The sequence below is a fragment of the Ixodes scapularis genome, unplaced genomic scaffold, assembly GCF_016920785.2.
Source record: "Ixodes scapularis isolate PalLabHiFi unplaced genomic scaffold, ASM1692078v2 PGA_scaffold5__190_contigs__length_132052651, whole genome shotgun sequence".
Taxonomy (NCBI): domain Eukaryota; kingdom Metazoa; phylum Arthropoda; class Arachnida; order Ixodida; family Ixodidae; genus Ixodes; species Ixodes scapularis.
In genome coordinates this window covers 80928527-80950536 of record NW_024609880.1, presented here as the reverse complement: position 1 = coordinate 80950536, position 22010 = coordinate 80928527, and positions in this window count along the sequence as shown.

Here is a 22010-nt window from a genome sequence, read left to right as displayed (position 1 = left end):
TGGGCAGTACTCAAAGGACAGAGCCAAACAGAGTTCGGTTGTAGCAGTTGAAGTGAACAAACAGACTCACTTTCACAACTTTGCTAGTGCCAGCTTTTCGCTCAAAAGAAAAAATAAGTGCCTCAGCAGAAGGTCCTGCGAGCAGGCCACTGATATCATGGACCTCCCCTAAACTTGCAAGGATCAGCAGATATTTGCAATGCGGAACATGTTACTGTAAAACCTCCTTAGTGTGAATACATCAGAAAGCACCAAGGGACCTAGATGACCGTGACAAGGTCACTTTACTTTTCTTCATATATTAAAAACTTGGCGCACTATGGCCTATGTTGCTGCTGCGCCAGAAAACTCCAAATTCATTCATATATTAAAAACAAAGAGGGAGATAGGGCTTCTTCATTTCGGTTTTGCGCTCGGAGCTTCACGTTCCTAAAGCTCGAACTAGTCGAACTGTGACCCTTCAACAGCCTATAACACTGAAAGTTCTGAAAGCCTTGGAATATTTTATCACATTAATTTTGTCGTAGCAGGTTGCAACTTCAGAAGCCATAAGGTTTGAGTGACTCACCAAGTATGAGACATCTGTGAGAAGTGGGCACTCACTGCTGCCAACTCGACTGGAGTCAAGGCCCTCTTGGCGACGGCGCCCTTGAAGCGCTGGCATGGCACCCCAGTCACACTCCGCTCATGTAGGTTCTCCCTGCCGAAGATCAACTTCGTGGCCTCTTTAACGAACATGGAGTCTCCCCGGGCTCCCCTCACGTAGAACAGTTTGTCCTTTTCCACGAAGACAGCATGGCAAAGGTGAGCCTAGAAATAGATAGAAATTCTCTACAGGAAACGCAGCCAGACATTGGTCCCGGTCTCACTGATCTTTCGGAAACTTGTGCAGACGTCTGCCGCACAATGCCACTTTTTTCGGGCGCAGGACATGCGAGGCAGTTCTTCACGCAACATCTTGGGGGTATTCTTTTCGGAGCCAATCACAGAAATTCACCACGGGCACTCACTACTCGTCTCCAACTTCTCAATGTAAAGAAAAACTCATCTTGAAGTACAGAACAGAGAGTGGAACAAACATAACTGCAAAGGAATCGCATAGCAAACAGTCCCAGCTACGCATGTCGTCTGCTATGCACAAAAAAAAAAAAAAAAAACGGAGGGGAAAACAAAAAGGCTCACGGTCGGGTGTAGCCACGTGACTTCCGCCCACTCCACTCTCTCCTCTCCACTTCTCCGACCTCCGTGCGCGGGTTTCAGTTTCGGTTCTGAGCAGTTGCGTTTTTTGGCTTTAATAAAAATATATGTGATCGTTGCAAAATATTAATTTGGTAGTCTTTCGACACCATAATAAATCGGCTGGCAAAAAATGAAAACTTTTATTGGGGGGTGTAAGTGTCCGTTTAAGTGAGTTCAGAGTAAAGAGAGAAAGCGAAAGAAGGGTACCAATTATAACACAATTTTAATTGGGCTACTTGGTACATGATTTATGAAAAAGCTTGAAATAAGACAAGGACACTAGATAGAAAACGTTTCAGAAAAGTGCCAATAAATTGGGAAGAAATATCTTATCAATGCCCGGCCCTACTCTTTACATTCATCAGCATTTTGAAGCAGCCCGATGGTTCAATTTAAGGAAGCATGCAAATAACCTCATTCAAGGAGCTGTGGAAACAATAAAATTTGGTCACTTGCCCAATATCTGGAATGAATATTCCATGAAATTCTGAACTTACCTCGTAATCGACCTCTGCGAGCACTGGCACACACTCGGGAATTGCCTCCGGCGGGCCTGCCACAAGATCCGCTGCTGGAACAGCAGCATCAGCGGCCGGTACAGGTCGAGCGTGATCCACACCAGCTCGCACTACGGGAACTGAAGCAGGAGCGCCAGCTGCAGGAATCACTGCTGGGCAAGTTGGACGAGCTGACTCAACACCGCCAGACGGGACATTGTCCACTGCAACATATTGAAACACTCTTTAGAAACAAGACACGGTACAGGAGTCAACCGATTTTTCGGACGCCAAAAATTCAGACAAGCTTGATTATTCGGACTTCAGCACTTTCCTGGTTCTTTGATGGCATGAGGGCTTCATAGTACTCCATGCCACAGAAGACTACCGGCAGTGTGGTTATTTGTTTTCCCGTAACACACCGGGACTGGAAAAGTAGCGCGAGCAGGAAACAAAACAAAAGGATGAGAAACAAAACCAAAGAAGAGAAAGAGGAAGAAAAGAAATGCGCTCAAGTTCGCCGGCGGTGGGCAGGAGAGAGGTTGTTTAGTTTACCAAAAAAATACCGGTGAATGCCTAATGAATATTCATGCCGAGCATTTTCAACGGTATGCGAGATATAAGCTCAATCTTTCTGACGAAATCCAATGCTGTAGCAGATCGTCTGCTCACCTTTTAACCAGTTGCACAGTTGCGTCGCTAGGCACAATCTGCCACTCGATTAAAGTTCAGCCTTGTTGGTGCTGTGGTCATGCCTACGACCAGCTTCCTCACTCCCTCCTCCTCAACAAAAAGAACTCCTTTCTCCCCAATGACGAACGGATGTGTGCTGGCCGGGCTCATCGGAAAGTGCATATTTAAAATGTTTTGACTGACAGAACAAACTTTCACTTCAAGCCTCATCTATGCGCACAGACCATGGTGTCTTGGTATGGACATGATTGTTTGACAAACTGCAGAAAAATATTTCTTCAATCAAAGCAAAAGTGCTGCCGAGCAAAACGGGCTCATCGCCATCAGCAACAAGAAACAAACTCTCAAAGCTCCATTTGCACCTTAAGGAAAAAGAATTAGACACCTTTCAAACCCATTGATACATTGAGGCACCCCTGTAGTATATGCTTACTTCTGTTGGCAACAAAAAAAAAATTAAAATTACTTTTGATCCCTGAGATAAAGTGTGAGCACTTATCTGTAGTGTGTGAGGTAAGCAACTGAAAGTGCCTCCACGCTTACCTAGTAGTGCCAGCAGCTGCTTCTTGATAGCGTCCTCTTTATCTGGGGCTCCAGCTCCAGGTTCGGCACCCTCTGCTTTGCCGACCTCAGCTTTTCAACCAGTCGGGCATGCTCCCCAAGCAACACAGTGGACGCCCTGTCCTCGTGTCTTCTTTTTTTTCTTGTACTTGCCACCCACTGCAGGGGATGGCGACATCTCAGTCTGGAAAAGAAAAGGTCCAGGTGTTTTAATATTCATTTAATATAAAATCCAACACAATTGGGACACACATTGTTCACATTAAACTGCCCCCCCCCCCGTTTATTTTTTGGTTGTAGGTTTTAGCCCTATACCTGTGATTGCCCCCTCCCTGAAGAAATGAAATGCTTTCAGACGCCCCTGACAAGAGATCCGGTATTTACTGTCAGTACAGGATAAAATTGGTATATCGTCCTTTACATACTCCAGTGTGTAAAGGACGATACCTGTTGGCAGAAAACACTGTGTAGGTAAACGAAATAGTATGATAAAATATTGTGTTAAAAGGTACTTCTAAGTTAGTTAGAAAGTAAAATATGATTATACTACTTTGCACCCAGTGTACTTTCTATGAGGAACGTAAACTCTTAGTTGCTTTGTACTTGCAATTCAGTGCTTTTAAATACGATAGCATCTATAAGCAAAGAATATGCACTTTAGGCGTCTGTTAGTCCGAGGATTTGTAACTGCTTTTGAAAACAGCATGTGCCGGCACATTATAATTCAGAAAAGAAAAACATGCCACCGGCACTGCGCCTCAAACCCACAATTGTTGGAGTCTAAGCCGGGCATCGTATGCGCTTCACTACGAGCATACATGGGTAAGCATTTGCGAAAGAGCTCCTGGTTGCAGGCAAGAGCTGCGTTGATGCACGTGCCAGTGACTCAACGCCGTTGTTGCCATAGCCATGTGTGCCGCATCTGGTGGCAGTCGCACATAGCCACATCTGAGGAGAGTGTGAACCAGACTTGAGTATCATCTTTCGTTGTCGGTATGCAAAAGCAGGTCTCACCAGAGGAACATTATGCAAGCGTGCTGAGGCACAGTGAAAGCGAAGCGCCTAGGGTACTTCCGAACAACATAAAACATGTTTGTTGAAAGCTGGAGAGGCAAGTAGCAACAAAAGGATCATTGAAGCGGATGAAAAGATTAAAGAGAGGAAACTTCGGCTGCAACGCAAGCAGGACGCCAAACAAATGAAGACGTCTTGCGATAGTGGAGAAGAGATGTAACTTCGTGTACAGCGAGATTTTGACTTGACTTAGAGCAGGTGAGCACATTTCGTAAGACTGAAGAGTGTCGAATTCAGATTTAATGCGGTCGAGAAACAAGCAGGAGAGTGTATCTTGAAATTGAAGAGGGACAACTGCGGCTACAGCACAGTTGAGACCAGGAGTGGCCAAGCTGCGGCACTTTGTGTGTTAAATTACGGCTTGTGGTCCACTTTCATAGAGCGTATCTACCCACCGGATCTGTGTACCAGAATAGCAAGCAATTTAAAAAGTGTCTGTACAAATAGCCCTAACCAGCCATAATGAATGGACACAATTACTCATGAAGCGAACAAAATGCAAGTAATCCCTTATCCTAACCGTTCAATTGTACCCACAATTACTGCCCACTGGTAACGGAAGTGAAGTAGGCTGCTGATTTGAAAAAGGGAAACAAAAGACGAACCCCCTCATTCTGAACAGAGTCGAAGATGAGGTAAGAAAAACGGCCTAAAGGCGCACGTATACCTCGAACCTTGAGTTCAATACCATAGGGATGGCCACGTGCTTCTTTTTCAAAGCAGCAACCAGCTCAGCTCGTGTCTCTGTAAAACAAAACATGCACACTGAATTACATCTCAAAGTCGTCGTGTTCGTCTCCCTTTCCCCCCTTGTATCGGGGTTTATAAATATGACCGTTCACCAGCTAGCCTGCGCTATAACCCTTGTTTCAAAAATTATTTTTTTCGATATTTTTACACATTAAATGCACCACCTAGTCGAACTTATGTGGTAAATTTGTCGAGCTTACAAAGCCGATTTGTTGCGATTTATTTTGAGTGTCGTGGCTACCATCTGGAGCGCCCTATAGTTAAACAACGTAAAACCCTTTGCTCTTGCCGCCCAGTTCTTCACAAATCGGGCGCAAGGACCGAATCGGGCGCAAGGGCATATTTGTGCCCACCACATTTCGCGAATTTTAGACGCCGGAACGGGGGACGCCGGAAGGGGGGCCCACAAAATTTCCGCTTTCCACGTGTCCTTAAATTTCGCTAATTTTTGGACGTGTGGAATTTGCAGAAAATCGGGGGCTGGCGAACATTAGGGAGTGTTCGTAGACCGCGTTTCCCCCTCCGCAACGAAGATGCGCCTGCCCGCCGATAGCCTTGACTGTAGAGTTCCGGGTATACAGCGAGTTGCGGAGGGCGTTGCGGGACAGCGAAAACGATCTACGAAAACTCCCTATTAACGGTTTGCAGTAAACGTTGTGCTTCGAGCCCCTGATGCGTAGAAACAACTTACCATTCGCCGGCGCACGCTCCAACAGCCTCCCAGTAGACGCTTTTCGGCACGTCGGGGTCGAAGTCGCCAAGGCTCGCCGGTTTGAACTTCTTGATACGGTTCACGCTGACTATTGCCTTCGCGCCCTCAACATAAATCAAGTACGCTTAGTACATATCGACATCGATACACACCGATCGAGATAGCCCTAACGTCGATGCGGCTATGGTGCCTGGAACGCGTCTGAGGCGTCTCCGACTGGTGTGTTTACCGCGGCCAAAAAAGTGGTCCCTCGATTTCCGTGTGATGACGTCGTAGAGATGTCATGCTGTCGCCGGTCGCGGCCCTGGCGGCGTTCCAACAGTTGTGGTACAAATGTCAGACGTCTCTTCTGCTGCAGGTCGCTCTCCACTGTGACAGTTCACAGAAACTAAAGCAGCAGGTAGTTGGGACGCCTGGGACGCTGTGACGACAGCGACACTCGCGTTCGCTCGTGCTTTTCGCCACCATTTCTACGGCCGACCGCCAGGATCGCGACAGACAACAGCATGACACTCCGGCTTCCGTGACGTCATCTGTTGCCACTTCGGGACCACTTTTGATGTATGGGCGGGATAGGACGCTAAACACACCAGTCGGAGACGCGATCCAGGCACCATAGTTCGGCTTCGGTTCAGAGCACTGGCTGGCACTGGCCGGCTGGCCAGCGGCGCTGGTTCGTAAGGATTGGATTGGATTGAAGAAATAATCTGCCTTAGTTTATATTAGTACTATTATTACTCAAAATAGTTTTAGAACCTTTAAAAGCATAGAAACGTACCATGTTAAGTTTATTTATTGATAAGAAAAACATTGTTTGTCCGTCGTTGGTTGTTCTTCTGCACTCTAGCTTGCAGCAACAAAATCCAATCCAAACCGAAGTCAATAAACCGAAACCGAAACTGCCGCGGTACAGGGCTTAGAGCTATAAAGCAAACTCTCGTTTATCTCGGCCTCGCTTCCCATGGATTTGGTTTTCTCATTTTATGACTTTAAATATGCATGTCATAAAATGGTTGAGTTTGATAGCTGAAACTGTTAAATTGAAATGACCTAATATGTGATTTTCTGATTAAAATTCTTTATTGAAAAAAATATCACAGTTTAGTTTCGCGGTGAGCGCGTTTCCGTCGAGGTCTGATAATTTCCGGTCGCGTTAAATAGACCGATCTCACCGGCCAGTTTGACTACGCCACCGCTGCCGCAATGCAGCGAGGGAACTTTAGTCTTTGGGCACGTGCGACAACCTCGCTGGAGCTCTTCGCGTGCAGAGCACGAGAAGGCACGAGCCCTCGCGTGCACGGCCGTCTGCCTCCTGTGAACTAAAGTTATGGCGGCTTTACGCATGCGTCAAACGCTTAGTGAGATCGGTCTATTGTGTATACCGGTAGAGCCTGTACAAGGTTACCGACCGCCGGTTTAAGTGCCGACGCCGGTAAGGCGTTACCGGTCGCTCCGATACGTGGTTGCTGTTAGCCGCGCATCGATTACTGGACACCGGTACGTTATTACGCCCCGCCAGTGTGGCGTACCGGCTTCGCCTGTACGTGTTCACTCGCCGCCTGTACATGATATGGGCAACCGGTACGGCGTATCGGCTTCACCGGTACGTGGTTACCGGTTACCGGTGTAGCCTACCGGCTGTGTCCGTACGTGTTTACCGGCCGCCTCAACATGGTATGGGCAGCCGGAACGGCTTATCGGCTTCGCCAGTACGTTGTTACAGGTCGCCGGTACAGAGCTACCGGTTACCGATATGAGAATACAGGACTCCGGTGTGAACCGGTATAGGCAGGTATACATTTGTACAGGTTTTTTCAGTGGGGTTGGAGATTGCAGGCATGCCATGTTCATGTCATCTCCACTGCAAAAACAAGTTTTGTGATGAAGTGGGAAATCCTTTTTCCGCTTCCCGAAGACCGAACGAATATGAATAATTAAGTTACTTCAAATTAAACTGGAAGGGCTATCCAAATCTGGCTTCAAAATCGCCACTGACGCCTAATATTTCGCCAAACAAGAGTTGCGCTGAAAACGCACTTGAGGCCGCTGATCGACACTCAAAACAAAGGCACGGTGTGCAAGGATTGCCTGCTCATGAACGCTAACAAGTACTGGAATGTTCTTTTGAACCGCTACGCCAAGCGAGCAAAGAAATAACCTGCCAAATTCACTAGTAAAAAAATGCAAAAGCAAAAACAGGTCACACACTGCTAGAACGCAGCAGATTGCAACGTTCGACTACTATTTATCGGGCAGTGTGAGTTGGACTACGTTATTCCTTTCCTCTCTTTTGTTCTTAGTTCCTGCCAACGCCGCGAAAGCAAATAAACAAACGTGTAACGTGCAGCTAAAAAAAAAAAGTGAACCTTTTTTTTTTAATAGTTTCGTTGTGTTGTTTTCGTTTTGTTTGTTGTGGACTCAACACCAACAGGGAGCACCATCTGCTAATTTTTAATAGAGTGCCGCGAACCACCCGAGGTTCGATTTCGAAAGGTTTCGATATTTTGAAACCGAACTGATGTTCGATTTCGAAAAATTTTGATATTTTCGACCGTACAGAGATTCGAATTCGAAAAATTCGGCACTTTCAAAAATTGTGAAGTTTCGAATTCGGAAAGTTCGAAGCTTTCACGGTTTTTAAAAGTTCGGGTTCGATTATTTCGAATATTTTTTTTACTTGAGGTTCGAGAAATGCGAAGATTTCGAACTTTCCTAACTTGAAATTCGAGAGAATCGAATGTTTCGCATTTTTTTAGATCTGAAATTCGAAAAATCGATCGTTTTGAATTTTTATAGACATAAAGTTCGATAAATTCGAAGATTTCAAATTTATTTCTAGGTAAAGTTCGAAAAGTTCGAAGGTTTTGATCCTCTTTTAGCGCTAAATTCGAAAAAAAAACAAAGAAACTTAGGTTTCGAATTTCTTTCAAGTCCAAGGAGGGCTCCAGTCACTCCCATAGAGTTATTATAATAAACGCTAGAGGCTCAGCTGGCGCTAGTGTCTACGGGACTTGCGGTTGCAAATTGAAACGGACAGCATGCAGTCCACTTTTCCAGTCTTCGTGTGTAGTCCTATGGGAAGACGCGCGTGAATTTTGTCTCGTCGCCGGAAAATAACATGAATAACTTTTGTTATTTCGGTTGTACCGAATAGTATGTACCTTTATTAACATTGTACATATAATATATTAATACCAGTTGAACCCTCTAGCGTACATTATAATACCCCTATGCTCTCTCCACCGCCCCCCCCCCCCAGATATTTCTGACTGTTAAAGAAAACAATACGATGAAAGAGGGCATGGTCGAGCTTATTTTAATCTGGAATTATTTATGCATATGTATAGCTACTGTTGCTCTTCACTGCATAAAAGATATTGCGTAGATGGTCATTGTTAGAAACTCGTTGTCAGAAGGCGCTACTCGTCACATGCTCGGTGGTTCGGAAGTTCAAAGCTATGTCTTTACGACCTAAATAACTGTGCGATTGGTAAAAAAAATTAAATAAGTAAACATAACAATAAGTGCAAAAAAATAAAAACCTGGAGGTAAAAAGCTATCAAGAATCCACCGGAAGTGTTGTATTCTTGCATATTCACAAGCCCAGAACTACGAAACAAGTTTCTTCTACCAAAATGTGTACAGGCTAAAAAAAATGTCCCAAATATATATATATATATATATATATATATATATATATATATATATATATATATATATATATATATATATATATATATATATATATATATATATATATATATATATATATATATATATATATATATGACGTGCCGAGTTTGAATAATATTAGAAATCTTTTTCCCTGAGTTAATTTATTCCTCCAATGTGAAAATAACAATAAATACATTAATTTTGTATTCTGAAGATGGCAATGATATGTACTGTCTGTGGGGTTAATTAAAATGCGATACCTCCAACAATTTCGACGAAAAAAATTACCAAGTTTAGGGCATAGTTGCCCGTAGATACATGTTTGGATATTTCTTGAAAACCCGTCTTGAAGAATAATAATCATATCTTGAGACTACACTTACCTAGGCTATACATAGATCATTCTTAAAAATTTTAACATCTCCACCATAAATATCTTCGGCTATAGCGCGCTTCAAATATGGGACAAACGACAATTGTCAAAAACTCGTAGTCCTTCCTCGCTCCTTCGGGAATCTATTTCTTTAAAACCAAGCATACCAGACGAATTAAATAAACGGCATTGCCTTTCGCAAGTAGTGCGGTGCCACATGTAAAAATGCGAGAAAAAGAATTACGAATGTACCTCACAGCTTGAATCCAAATGAAACCGCCCGCCCGTCTTTCGAAGTTCGACGCACTTCGAACTTTTACCCTAAAAATCGAAGTTCGTCGAACTTTTGACTTTTCAGGAATATAAGTTCGACAATTTTCAAATAATTGAGATTAATAAGTTCGAAAGTTCAAAATTACCGAATTTCTTAGAGTAGGAAGGTCGAAAGTTCGAAAAGCTTCGAACTTTTTAGTGCAAGAAATTCGACAGTTCAAAAATCATCGAATCTTTTAGTCTATCAAGGTCGAAAGTTCGACAAGCATCGAATTTTGCAGTGTAATAAGTTCGAAATTTTGAAAAGGGTCGAACTTCTTAGTTTAACAAGTTCGAAAATTCGACTTCCGTCGAATTTCTCAATATGGAAAGTTTGAAAATCGAAATCTTTTGAACCTTTCGAACCACTTGATACGATCATCGAACTTTCAGGTCGAAAAACGTTCGCGGCATCCCTAATTTTTAATGCTCCTACAGACGCCTCGTGCGATCGACATCGTTGAAGGAGGTCTTTGTTGTCGGATTTGTATCCTTGTATCGTCTGCTGACTTCTTCGTTTCATTCGCCGTTGTTCGCGACTGTTCCCCATCTGTTTCCCTTTTCGTCTGGGATGGGGACCTAATCTTTTTTTGCAAAATTCTCAAACTGTTTGCATGGTCATTTTTTTTGTTACTTTTTTGTTTTTGTAATGCTGCAGAGGCTGGTGGGCTTGCTCTAGTAATTTTTTTATTTTTTTTATTTATTTAAAAGTTCCCTCAAGGCCCGAAGGCATTACAGAGGGGAGCGGGTTACATCAATAGAATTCAACAACATACAATGAATAACAACCTATGAATGTAAAACAATATGTACATATTAGTGAAACGCTGAAATGTGAACATTGTTAAGGCAATTTTTGAAAGCAACGCTGTCAGATATTGATACCACAGACGCTGGAAGGTGGTTCCACAACACTGTAGTTCGGGGTATGAATGAATTGTGAAAAGTAGTAGTGTTACATGAAGGTACGCCCATCTTGTGTCGGTGATCAAGACGCTGTGATATGTAAAAAGGAGGTGCTAATAACTTGTCACGCAAAGTATGATTGTGGTAGTAGATTTTGTGAAACAGGCACAAACGAAAAACTTCTCTACGCGATGCAAGATTAGGCAGGTTCAAACTTGATTTCATGAATGTTACGCTGGCAGTGCGGTGATAATTAGTAAGTATGAATCGGGCGGATCTATTTTGAATTGCTTCAACTGCAGATGTTAATACGTCAGTACCGGGGTCCCAAATTGAAGAGGCATATTCTAGTTTGGTGCGAACAAGTGTTTTGTAAAGAAGTAGTTTAAGTGATAAGGGAGCTGCTGAAAAATTTCGTTTTATGAAACCCAGCATACGATTGGCGTTACTTGTTACGTATTGAATATGAGTTTCCCAGGACAGATTGGATGAAATATGAACCCCCAAATATTTGTAGGTTGTTACTTGTTGTAAAGGAGTGTGGTTTAGGTAATAACAAGAGACATCACTCTGAAGCCGAGAAACCCTTATTACCTTACATTTGTTAGTGTTAAGCTGCATATGCCATAAGTCACACCATTCAGATACACGGTCAAGGTCACACTGAAGAGAAGAAACATCGGATTTGTTAGTCACTTCACGATATATAACACAGTCGTCAGCAAACAAGCTAATCGAAGATGAAACACAGGAGGGTAAGTCATTGACATATATAAGGAAAAGAAGAGGACCCAGTACAGACCCCTGCGGCACTCCGGACGTCACAGAAGCTGAAGGAGAAGACGTGTCATTCGCAAATACAAACTGAGACCGGTTAGTTAGGAAGGCGTGAATCCAAGATAGTGTAGCGGAATCAATGCTGAGTTTGCTTAGCTTATGAAGTAGTAGACTATGTGATACCTTATCAAATGCTTTAGCGAAATCGAGGAATATGCAGTCAGCTTGGGAACTTCGATCAAGAATAAGGTGAAGGTCGTTAGTGAAGGTTAGTAGCTGGGTTTCACACGAAAATGACTTACGAAAACCGTGTTGGGCGGGAGAAAAGAAGTTATTAGACTCCAAAAAGTTTACTAAATGTGAAAAAATGACGTGCTCAAGAATTTTGCATGGGATGCTTGTTAGCGATATGGGACGGTAATTAGAAGGAGAATGTTGATCACCCGTTTTGTGTATCGGCACCACCTTTCCCACCTTCCAGTCGTCCGGCAAATACCCACAATTAAGAGACTGATTAAATAGTTTAGAAAGTATTATTGAAGAATATTCTTTGGTACTTTTTAGGAATTTTGAATTAATATCATCTACTCCCGCGGAACACGATATTTTTAAATTATCGATTACATTAACAATTCCACAAGCATCAATAGCGACCGGGTACATAGGAACAAATCCAGTATGTTGAAATGGAGGTAAAGATGACACGTTAACGTCTGAAAATGAAGCCACAAAGGCGGAGTTCAAAACAAGGGCACACTCACTAAAAGGCACAGCAATTTTAACATATTGTTTGGGTACGTTTTACTAATCACATATTCAGGTAAGAAATTGTGGCAACACTGTTTGTAAGGGATAAACGGTAACTTCTTACGACGTAGTTCGAATAACTAGACGCCTTTTTTTCGCTTCCCAGAATGCGCTTCAAACGCGCGTGATCCCCCGAGTGGCGTTTGAGACTTCTAATTAAACTGCTCTATCTTAGTTTATGCGCGTTGTTATTTGTTTGTCGATGCAGTTGCGATTAGTGGATTCTGCTCTGCAAACAGACTGACCGTAATCAATTGATTCAGTTGTTGGGGCGAAGAAACGGGGCTCGCAAAGCTCGAAGACGTTACAGAGCCTATACTTTTTCATTGCGTCGTCTGCTTCCGTAGACTCCGAGTCCACTAGAGGCGCCGCTGTCACGTTCACCGCCGTTACCATAGGTTTTCGCGGCCGTTTCTAGTATTGGTGAAATTATATCGTATTTGGGTGTATTTATCCGAACCAAACTTTGACTTGTGTGTTCACCCGTTTCCTTCATACATTTTAACAAATCAAACTTTTTTACGTTTTTTAATTCAACATTCTTTAAGTTTTACCCTAGAAAGTCAGAGTTATATTTGAGACGAGGGATCTTTTTAATATTTTGAAGCTGAGATTATCGTTACGATTTGTATGCGGCCATAAACTATTAATAGATTATAGCTTTCATTTATTTTTGCAGAATTGCCTGCTTGAGTAGATAAGAAAGTATGCTTTCTTGGTTCCTGCCTTTCAAAATAAAGGGCCCCTATTTGCCACCTTTATGGCCACCTTTATTCGTATGTCGAAAACTTCCAAGGCTTTCCTTGTTTCATAAAATTAAGTACCAGAACTCTATACTACGCGAGGCACTAATCTTTCGTTCATGTTAAGCTTCCTCTCGTCTTGATTATCAGCATAACGTGGGCAACCGAAATTCTACCACGAAGTTGTTGTATTCATCTTTGGTTGGTCGTACATCCCACGAGAAGAACCACCATCCCGGGTCGATAGCTGCGATTACGGACACTGAGCTCTTCAAAGATCCCATCACCAGTATTTTTGTTCACGAGAGTACCTGATATGTTTTCAAATGTTATAATCTTCTTGTGATTGAGTGTGCCGAATTTGTATATTGCTTTACGTGTAACATTTCTTGGTTCTCTCACCCTCCGTAATGCCTTCAGGCCTCTAGGGTGCAATAAATGATATAAAATCAGTTTGATTTAAGCCGTTTAAAGGCAGCGTGCATATTTTATGTCTTGGTTAAAACTATACTTAAAATTTATTATACAAAATAACATGAAAATATTATATGACGACTCTGGCTCTAATTGGGCATGACTTACGAGGTAGTTAGCATGGTCATGCGAATGGCGACAAACCCGGATGGTCGTACATCCAGAGTCAGTGATAGAGTATTTTTATATTAAAACAGAGTATCGTGATTGAGTTGCTGTTGTCAATTCATAGCGTTTTTCTCTCCACAGTGAATAGGAACTTTTGAAAACATTCCTTATTTGAGGGTTAAACAAAATATACAGAAATAAAAATTTATCGAGAGAATGAAATTTAAGTGCACAATGAACACTTAGTTCGACATTTAAGAAAATGAAAGGATACTTTATGGCAGCACCGCTTTCACATCAGGCATTGCTCTTTGGCGTCAACTAGGTTACAAATTAAAACAAATTATTTCTGTTCATCGCTGAATTGTTTACTGTCCGTATAAGCTCCCAGCTTTGAACACATAAGGCGGTGTGGTGTATCTGGACACAGTCACACAATATATTCATTGTTTCCCGCTTAGCGCTTTCGTCATGCTGCTCTGTAATCTGGCAAGTCACTTTCTAAATCACTGATCAATTCCTAACCGCTGCTAGCTAGTCAACATATTTAGCGATTCAAGGATCGCCAGGTTGCTGGAAATTGCTCATTTTTTGTTAGTCTTGGGCCTGCGCTAACTTTTTTGGAGTGGAAAACTCGAGCAATAAAAATCGTCCTACCTCTGACATGTAGAAATATAGACAAAAAACTGCACAGTGGAACACTTTTAAGTTCTACACTTATTTGGAATGCGCGTTAAGCGGCTTGATCGCTGTAAAGACATATTATCTAGGTGTTTCTTTTTCTTCGCGTTTTCTAACCGTGGCTGAAGGAAATAAACTTATTAACGAAGCGCTGTCACACTGGCGCGATTCTTTTGCAAAAAAATAAATTACGATCCGCTGGCAGATACTGCAAACAAATTATATTATTTATTATGCACTGTGAAAGCACTGGGTCTGAGTACGCTTAGATGCTCACGAGAAAAGAATATGTTCAAAGCCGATGACTATGACGGATTGCTTTTTCGAACTTTATCCTGTCCATACCCCTTACTCCAAGAAAAGAAGTGTATTCTTACACCCTTTGTCCCATATAAGACGCCCCAAAACTTCAGTTCAACGTACAGCGCACTGGGGTCGATTTGACGGTACTAACTTTTACAAGAGGCTTGATAGCCTTGCGGTACAACTTATTTAAATAGTTAATGTACGTGTTACTGGCTACAAAAAAAAATCGGGGTTTTCTTGGCCCTAGTGCAAAACCTCAGTGTTTTGTTTCTGTGTTTTTGATACGTACTTTATCTATTTAAAAAAAACTATATCGCACCGTCATCAGCCCCTCATAAAATTTGGGGCCGTCTGTTTGACTATAGTGTGCTGTACGTCGAACTAAAGTTTTGAGTAAATTATATGTGACAAAAAGGTCTAAGGGGATACCCTTTTATTTAGAGTGCTGACACTAGAGTTTGAGGCGAGGTTGACATGACGAAGACAAGCTTTGTCATTTTGTAATATTTCCAAATTGAAATAAGAACAAAAAAAAAAAGAAGCAAAAAAAAGAAAATCAGATTTACAAGCCAAACATTTTCAGAGCCAAATTTGAGGACAAGTTCTCAAGAGCGGCGGCTAAACTCCAATCTAAATCACTATTGTACAAATGCTGAAAGACCTGGCCTTTGTGATCAGATTCTACGAGAAACCTGTCTTATATTTACTGTCTTAATAGGTATGCTTGCCTCGGCTTCAACAAAGACCAACAAGCTTAGCTCCTTCCCATTGCAAAAAGGCGAACACTGGCCGTAAACTAGCGACTTGATACCCAAGTGTAAGCCAAGAAAACGAAGGTATTCTTTGATACTCCCCGAAAGCACCCTGTGGGTCTACCGTTATCACGAACAATAGCGCAGAACACAGGCGAGCGCCCAATCACAAGGTAGGGGGGAGGTTCTCGACGGAAAATTGAGTTTGGCCGGAGCTCTAGATCCGACCTGACCGCTCACTTGCACTGACCGCTGAGGGCTATAGCTGGAAGGAACAAATACCGGAAGATTCTGGGTCTAGCCTAGGAATCGAATTACGTTCTACACGCTGTGCCCTCTCAAGATATCCGGCCTTCGCGTAGGAGAAGAGCCAGGGGGAGGACCAGCGCCAAATTAGGATGGGAACTGGACCGAAGCCTTAGGGCTCAAAGAAAGAATTTGCTTCGGAATGCTGCGTACCGAAACTCAAGAAAATATCTTGTTTACAATGCTTTTCACAATCTGTGCAGTTAATCGTAACGAAAAGGTAACAGAGGAAAAAACATGTTCGAAGGTTTTGACCGCTATCTGTTGGGCAGGATATGTGTTGAGGGTAAACTCAAAATGACATTGTTATCGCTGCTCTATTACGTCTGCGTAATTAAATAGCATTGAAGTAGCGTTTTTTGTTTTTAGTTTCCGAATCGCTTCATGAAAGGATGAAAAATCAAACTCCTCGTTGAGACGGCTCATGAACACGATCTTGTGTCCTCAGAAAAAATGATCAGATATCTTTACTACGGAGGCCTGCGCTGTCCTTAAAGGAGGAGCGCGAAAGAAATATTAATGGACTTTTTCTGAGAAGCGTTCTGCGCACGCGCGAGCGCTGGATGCCGAGTGATGGAAGTCGGCACGAAAAATCAAGGGGGTTTGGAAGGAGGCTGTGGGTCAGCGAGTAGAACACGTGATTGCAGCATATATATAATTGTGTTACACAAAAAAAGAAAGCGGACGGAAAGAAAAACACGACGTTCGGGTCGTGTTTTTCTTTCCCCTCTTTAAAATCGCGTTGGGCACGCGGCGCAGCTCAGAGAGCGAAGAAACTGGTAGCGTACCTCCCATTATCGATTGGTAGCGCAGGTAGGTCACTTCCTCAATTTTTAGTTCGTGCAGCCACCGCCTGGTGCCGTCGGTATGTGGAAAACGTCCACAGGCTGATTGACGGTAGCAGCTTAACTTTTGCGTCGTGGGGCTCAGAACGGATGATCCTAGAGCTTCGGAGTTTCTGCAACGTCATCCTCTATTAACTATTTTTTTCTTAAAAGAAGAATGCAGAAGCACGATTAGTCAACAAGTTGTTACATGTCCTAGAGACGGGAAAAGCTCGAGGGGAGTTGACACATCGTGGCGGCAGTGAGTGAGCCTGGTGGAATTAAGTTTGCTAAAAGCATGAGATGCTTTGTGACGGAACCCCAAATTCCACAATATTGTCCGTGCGGCTATTCCTTCATTTTCCACTGAGTTTAGCGGGGAGATTGAATCAAGTGACCTAAAGTGATGGGATCTATACGCCACGTTAAAGAATCGACGTCACGTGACCTACACGTCATTTTAGTTTCCTCACTAAATTTAGCGGGAAAATTGACGTCACATCACATGAACATCAACCCAGTTTCTCCGCTAAATTTAACCGGCAAATCGACGCCACGTGACCGGATGTCGCGCCATATATACAACAATTTAGCTTCACCGCTAAATTTATTGTGTGAATTAATATCACGTGACACACCAGTTTCCTGCCTCATCCCTTTCTATCCCTCCTCCTCTCTTTCTTGCCTACCCCTCCCTTCCCCCATCCTTCTTCCTTCCTCCCCACTGATTCCAACTCCCGATCTCTGCCTCACTCCCCTTACCCCTCCTTTTTTTACCATCTTTCCTCCATTTTTCTACGGTGCCCTCCCTCCATTCCCCTCCCTTTCCCTTCCTTCTCCTACCTCCCCCTTGGCCTTGTGAAGTACCAATTCAGTTTCCCCATTCCTTTCTCTTTCCATTCCCTATCCCTCCCTTTTCTGATTCCTTTCCTCACCGTCCTACAACGTCCTATGGCCCTGAAGTGCCCAACAGTATATGTAGGCCATACACTTTCCGGTTTTAAGCGGAAAATAACGATAAGAACCTGCCGTTGTTGAAAATAAAAATCGGTTAAAACAGACCAATATCGGTTTAATAATACTTTCACACAAGCCGCAGTTGTTTCTTTTTCTTTTTTTTTTCACCGAAAAAGTCATTAGACTCGGTCTTTTTATGTTTGTAACTTTTGGTTTTCAAAGGTCATATAGTAACCGAGATGCGTCTTGTCTCTCATTGCTGGTTATCTCTAGTTTATGTTCACAAACGTTTGTCCTCACCGTTCCGTTTCGTAGATTGCCCCGAGGAAGGTTGCCATCTTTTGTGAACCCTAGTTGGGTAGTTCGAAGTGTCTTTCATATTGCTCGGGTCGAGGCGTGTTTGGAAGCTGCGTTCACCAGACTGGCCAGTACTTCCCCAATCCTCTCTGGACATTTTGGGATTCCCCACGCCTAGCGGAAATGTACAGCGCGAGTTCTCCCAATTACCCCTCGTCAGCAGGAACGAGCGGGCGGGACTGCCAGAGGCGAGCCTTGGAATGCACGTATGCATGTGGAAATAATGAAGTGTGAAGAATATTCTGTATCAGATATAAATCAAAGTTGAACCCATCTCCACTTCATTGTTCAATTATATTCGCGATTGTTTCCTTCGATAAAAGCCGTTTTAATCCTCTGCACGAGAAAGTTGACCAAAATGCACCGGTAGTTTGGAAATTAATAAACACTCTAAATAATCCCCCGATTTTTTTTAATAAATAAACATTGGAAAGTATACGGCCTAAGGATAAAGTTACATGTTTACTACACATTCACTTGTTAAACAGGTAAATATGGCATGACCGTCGAAGCTTACCGGCTTTTAATCCCACCGGCTGCCTGCATGTTGGGCCAATGTCATCCTGCTGCCATGTGTGCCAGTCTCTGTCCCGGTGCTTCCAAGAAGACTGGAGAGCATTGCCTTCCAGATAGACTTCATACATAAACGCTGCAATTTCGCTTTATCAGAGACAGTGGTATCTGATGATTATTAGAAATATGTTTTTAGCAATAACACATTTGTGTTCTAAAAGAATTGCGCCTTATCCCTGTTCTAACAATATCGACACCCGTCTTGAGGGTACAAAGATAAATGTGCGCAAACTCACTAAAGAAGTGCGTGATGAAGGAGAAGAGATAGAATAAATCTTGAAGCACAAGTGTCATATATCATTTTACTACTCCGATCGATTCATGGTTTATATTTATATATTGTTTTAGTATTCCGGATATTTTTTTAAAAAGTAATGATTTAGAATTTAAGAGAAAATTGCTGTACCTTGCTAAAAAAATAATCATACACACGAGGATTTGCACAAAAGCTAGGCCCAGAAATGTACATGCACAATAAATAAAAATTACCATATCTGTCATAGTAGAAATTTTCTAAATACAATGCTTGATGAGAACTGTAACAATTTGTCCGTGGTGTAAAAAATCTAGTGTCAACAAGTAATATGTCGGTATATCTATGCAGTGAAACATAAATAAAAGTAGATGGGTGACGACCGTCAACCTCCCGCGGCCATTAAAATGTTAGACGAACTGCCTCAGAATAGTCCAAAATCTTAGGGCAAAGTTATCATTATTAGTGAGTGCCAACAGAAAGCGAGCACTGCACCAATGCTTCCGACTCAAACACAAATAAGGCCTTCCGTTAAACTTATTTTCTTTCGGTGAAAAAAAAAGTATAAAAGTCTGAACACACACAGTCCGTTCTACTCATGGAACCCTTCACAGAAGTTACAAAAGGATTATTGTTTGATACCGAAATAGTAATAAACAATTTAAAAAAAAATGAGAACTGTGATTTTCAGAAGGGTAGAAAAAAAATGTTAAAGTGATAAGTGCTGAGCCCACAAAAATACGAGAAAGCAAGGACAGACGCAACTTTTGCCGCTCTCCGCCGATAAATCCAGCTTTAATATTTCTGTTCACTAGGTCCAGCGTGCGGTCTCGCCCAGGAACGAGTATTTCCTTTTATCGTCTATTTATCAATTTCTTCCCCCCCCCCCCCCCCGTCAACCATTGTCCCCGGCGGTCCAGGGAACACGGCAAGCAGCCCGCGAGAATATAGATGACCACGCACACAAGAGAGGGGAAGACGAGGGATCGCGGCAAGCATTCTGCCTCGCTCCCTGTTTTTCAATCTTATTCCATCTTTTTTTTTTTTTTTTTTTTTTTTTGTGCAGGAGCGAGGCCTAGCACAAACACTCAGTTTCCGCTGCGTTGTTTGTACCGGCTTCTCTACTTCACTTTTCAACGGAGTGTTTGCTGTTACCGTGTTGTTTGGCTTGGGGAGTTCTAGAACTCGCATTCCGCCTCGGGTTTGGGCGGAAGGGTGTTCGGCTCCAGGCAGAAATGCGTTTTCGGAGCGCATTGTAAAGGTTAGAGAGGGTTTCTGGCGCGCGCAAATTGCTTTAGCCGTGTGATTACATTGGTTGTGTTTGCTTTCCAATGCTCGCCAATTGTCTGGAAGCATAACGGCTGGCTAATTACGCCTGTTCGTCGCAACCATGCCCTTCTTAGGTCCGTGTGTTGACACCAGTTCAGAGAATACATGAGTGTCTTACAATTTCGTTTATTCCAATTATTCGATATACAGTTTTATGCTTCGTTGACACATTACTCTTCCAACGGAATTAAATAAAAATACACTTACGTGATCAGCTAATTAATCAAATCTGAGATCGCTTTTGGTTGATCAAAGGCAGTCATTTCTAATGAATGAGTGGCCGTGACTGAAGCAACTTTTCCTAAATAGCACGTCAAGCTCGCTTCTAAACGTTATGACATTCTTGAACTGGACGAGTCGGTAATTGTTTAACATGACAGGAATGTGTTGCAATTACACAATCAACGATGAACCGCTTAAACAAACTTAAGAAGTATAAACATCCTGGACTTGTTTTTTTCTGATAACTTAAGTTGCCATGACCACATTGATTACGCTGTAAATAAGGAAAGTCGGCCATTGGGGTTCATTATTCGAAAATTGTTTTAGCATTAACCGAATCTGGTCTTCCAGCTTTCAAATCATTCATCAAGTATCAGCCTAAGTTCTGGTATCTTTTTATTAAGATCAGCTGAATAATAATATAAAAAGAATTAAAAACAAGGGCAATTAAAAACAAGAGCACGTTTTATATTAAAAGTCTATTCACCAGCTACAAACGTAACGGCCCTAACACATAGGCCGAATTTGCTTTACTTGGACGCCAGATGTAAGATTTTCCGTCTTGCGTTTCTTTAGAACACTTATTAATTAAATGCTTCCATCAAGAAATGGTAATTACTTCCCCCTTAGTGGATATTTTTCTGGACACGATTATCCTCATAAGGTTCGCTTACAAAAATGTAGTACAAACAGATTTCTCAAATTCCCGTTGCAGCTTGCCATTTCTGATTGGAACTCTATGCCCCATAATACTGTGGAAATTACAGATAAAACAGAATTCAGAACATCATGTGAATTTTTACTTTACGGTACTTAGGAACGAGTCAGGCGTTTGTGTGAACTTCTTTGTATTGTATTTATCAATATTGCTATTGTTTTTAATTTGTTATTCACATTCGTTTTGTTTAATAATGAGGTACCTCTTTTCATGTTGCATACTGCATCATCAAATTTTTATCCCCCCTCATATAGTGCCCTAAGCAGGCGACTTAAACTATGTTAAATTAAAAAAAAATAAAAAGATCTACAAACAATAAAGCCTTGGAGAGCGAAAGGAACACTTCTGACAGGACAAAAGACTCGTAACAAAGCTGTATTACTTGAAGAAAAGAAAAAAATGTAAAGAAAAGAACACGTCACCACCAGATTAGATGGTCTGCACCGTTAGATTACATGGTGTACACAAAATACAAATCATATGCATCTGGTGACGGTGGTTTCTTTTCAAATAATGAAATTCCGTTGTGAGTTCAGTACACCTGTTGTCCTGCCGGAAGTTGAGCTCTTGTCCTGACGCAAATGTTGCCTTTGCTGTCCCCGTTTTGGTTTCCCTTTTTTTAAGTAGTTATTTTTTATGTTGCTTCAAAACATTCGAGGTTTGTCCTATAGTCATAGATAGGGGTGTCCGTGTCGCGAACTTTTTTCGCACCAGGATTTTTAAGTCAAATATCAAGGTTTAAGGTTCGCCGAACCTTCGAGCTTTCACTGAAGTTCGAAGAAGTTCGCCTTCTGGACAGTGTTTTACGGCATCTACACGAATATTTCAAGTTTAGGGGAACACAGAGTTTAGAAATTGGTTGATGTTATATTGCATAACATGGTTACCAATTTTTACATCATATAAAAGCGAAAATATATAGGCTTTTAATTTCGCGCATGCGCACAAACGTTGGACTTCAGTCGAACCTCAGTGGAACAGCACGTTGAAAGTTAGAAAAAGTCGACCTTGGTCCAACCCGAACCTGGGTA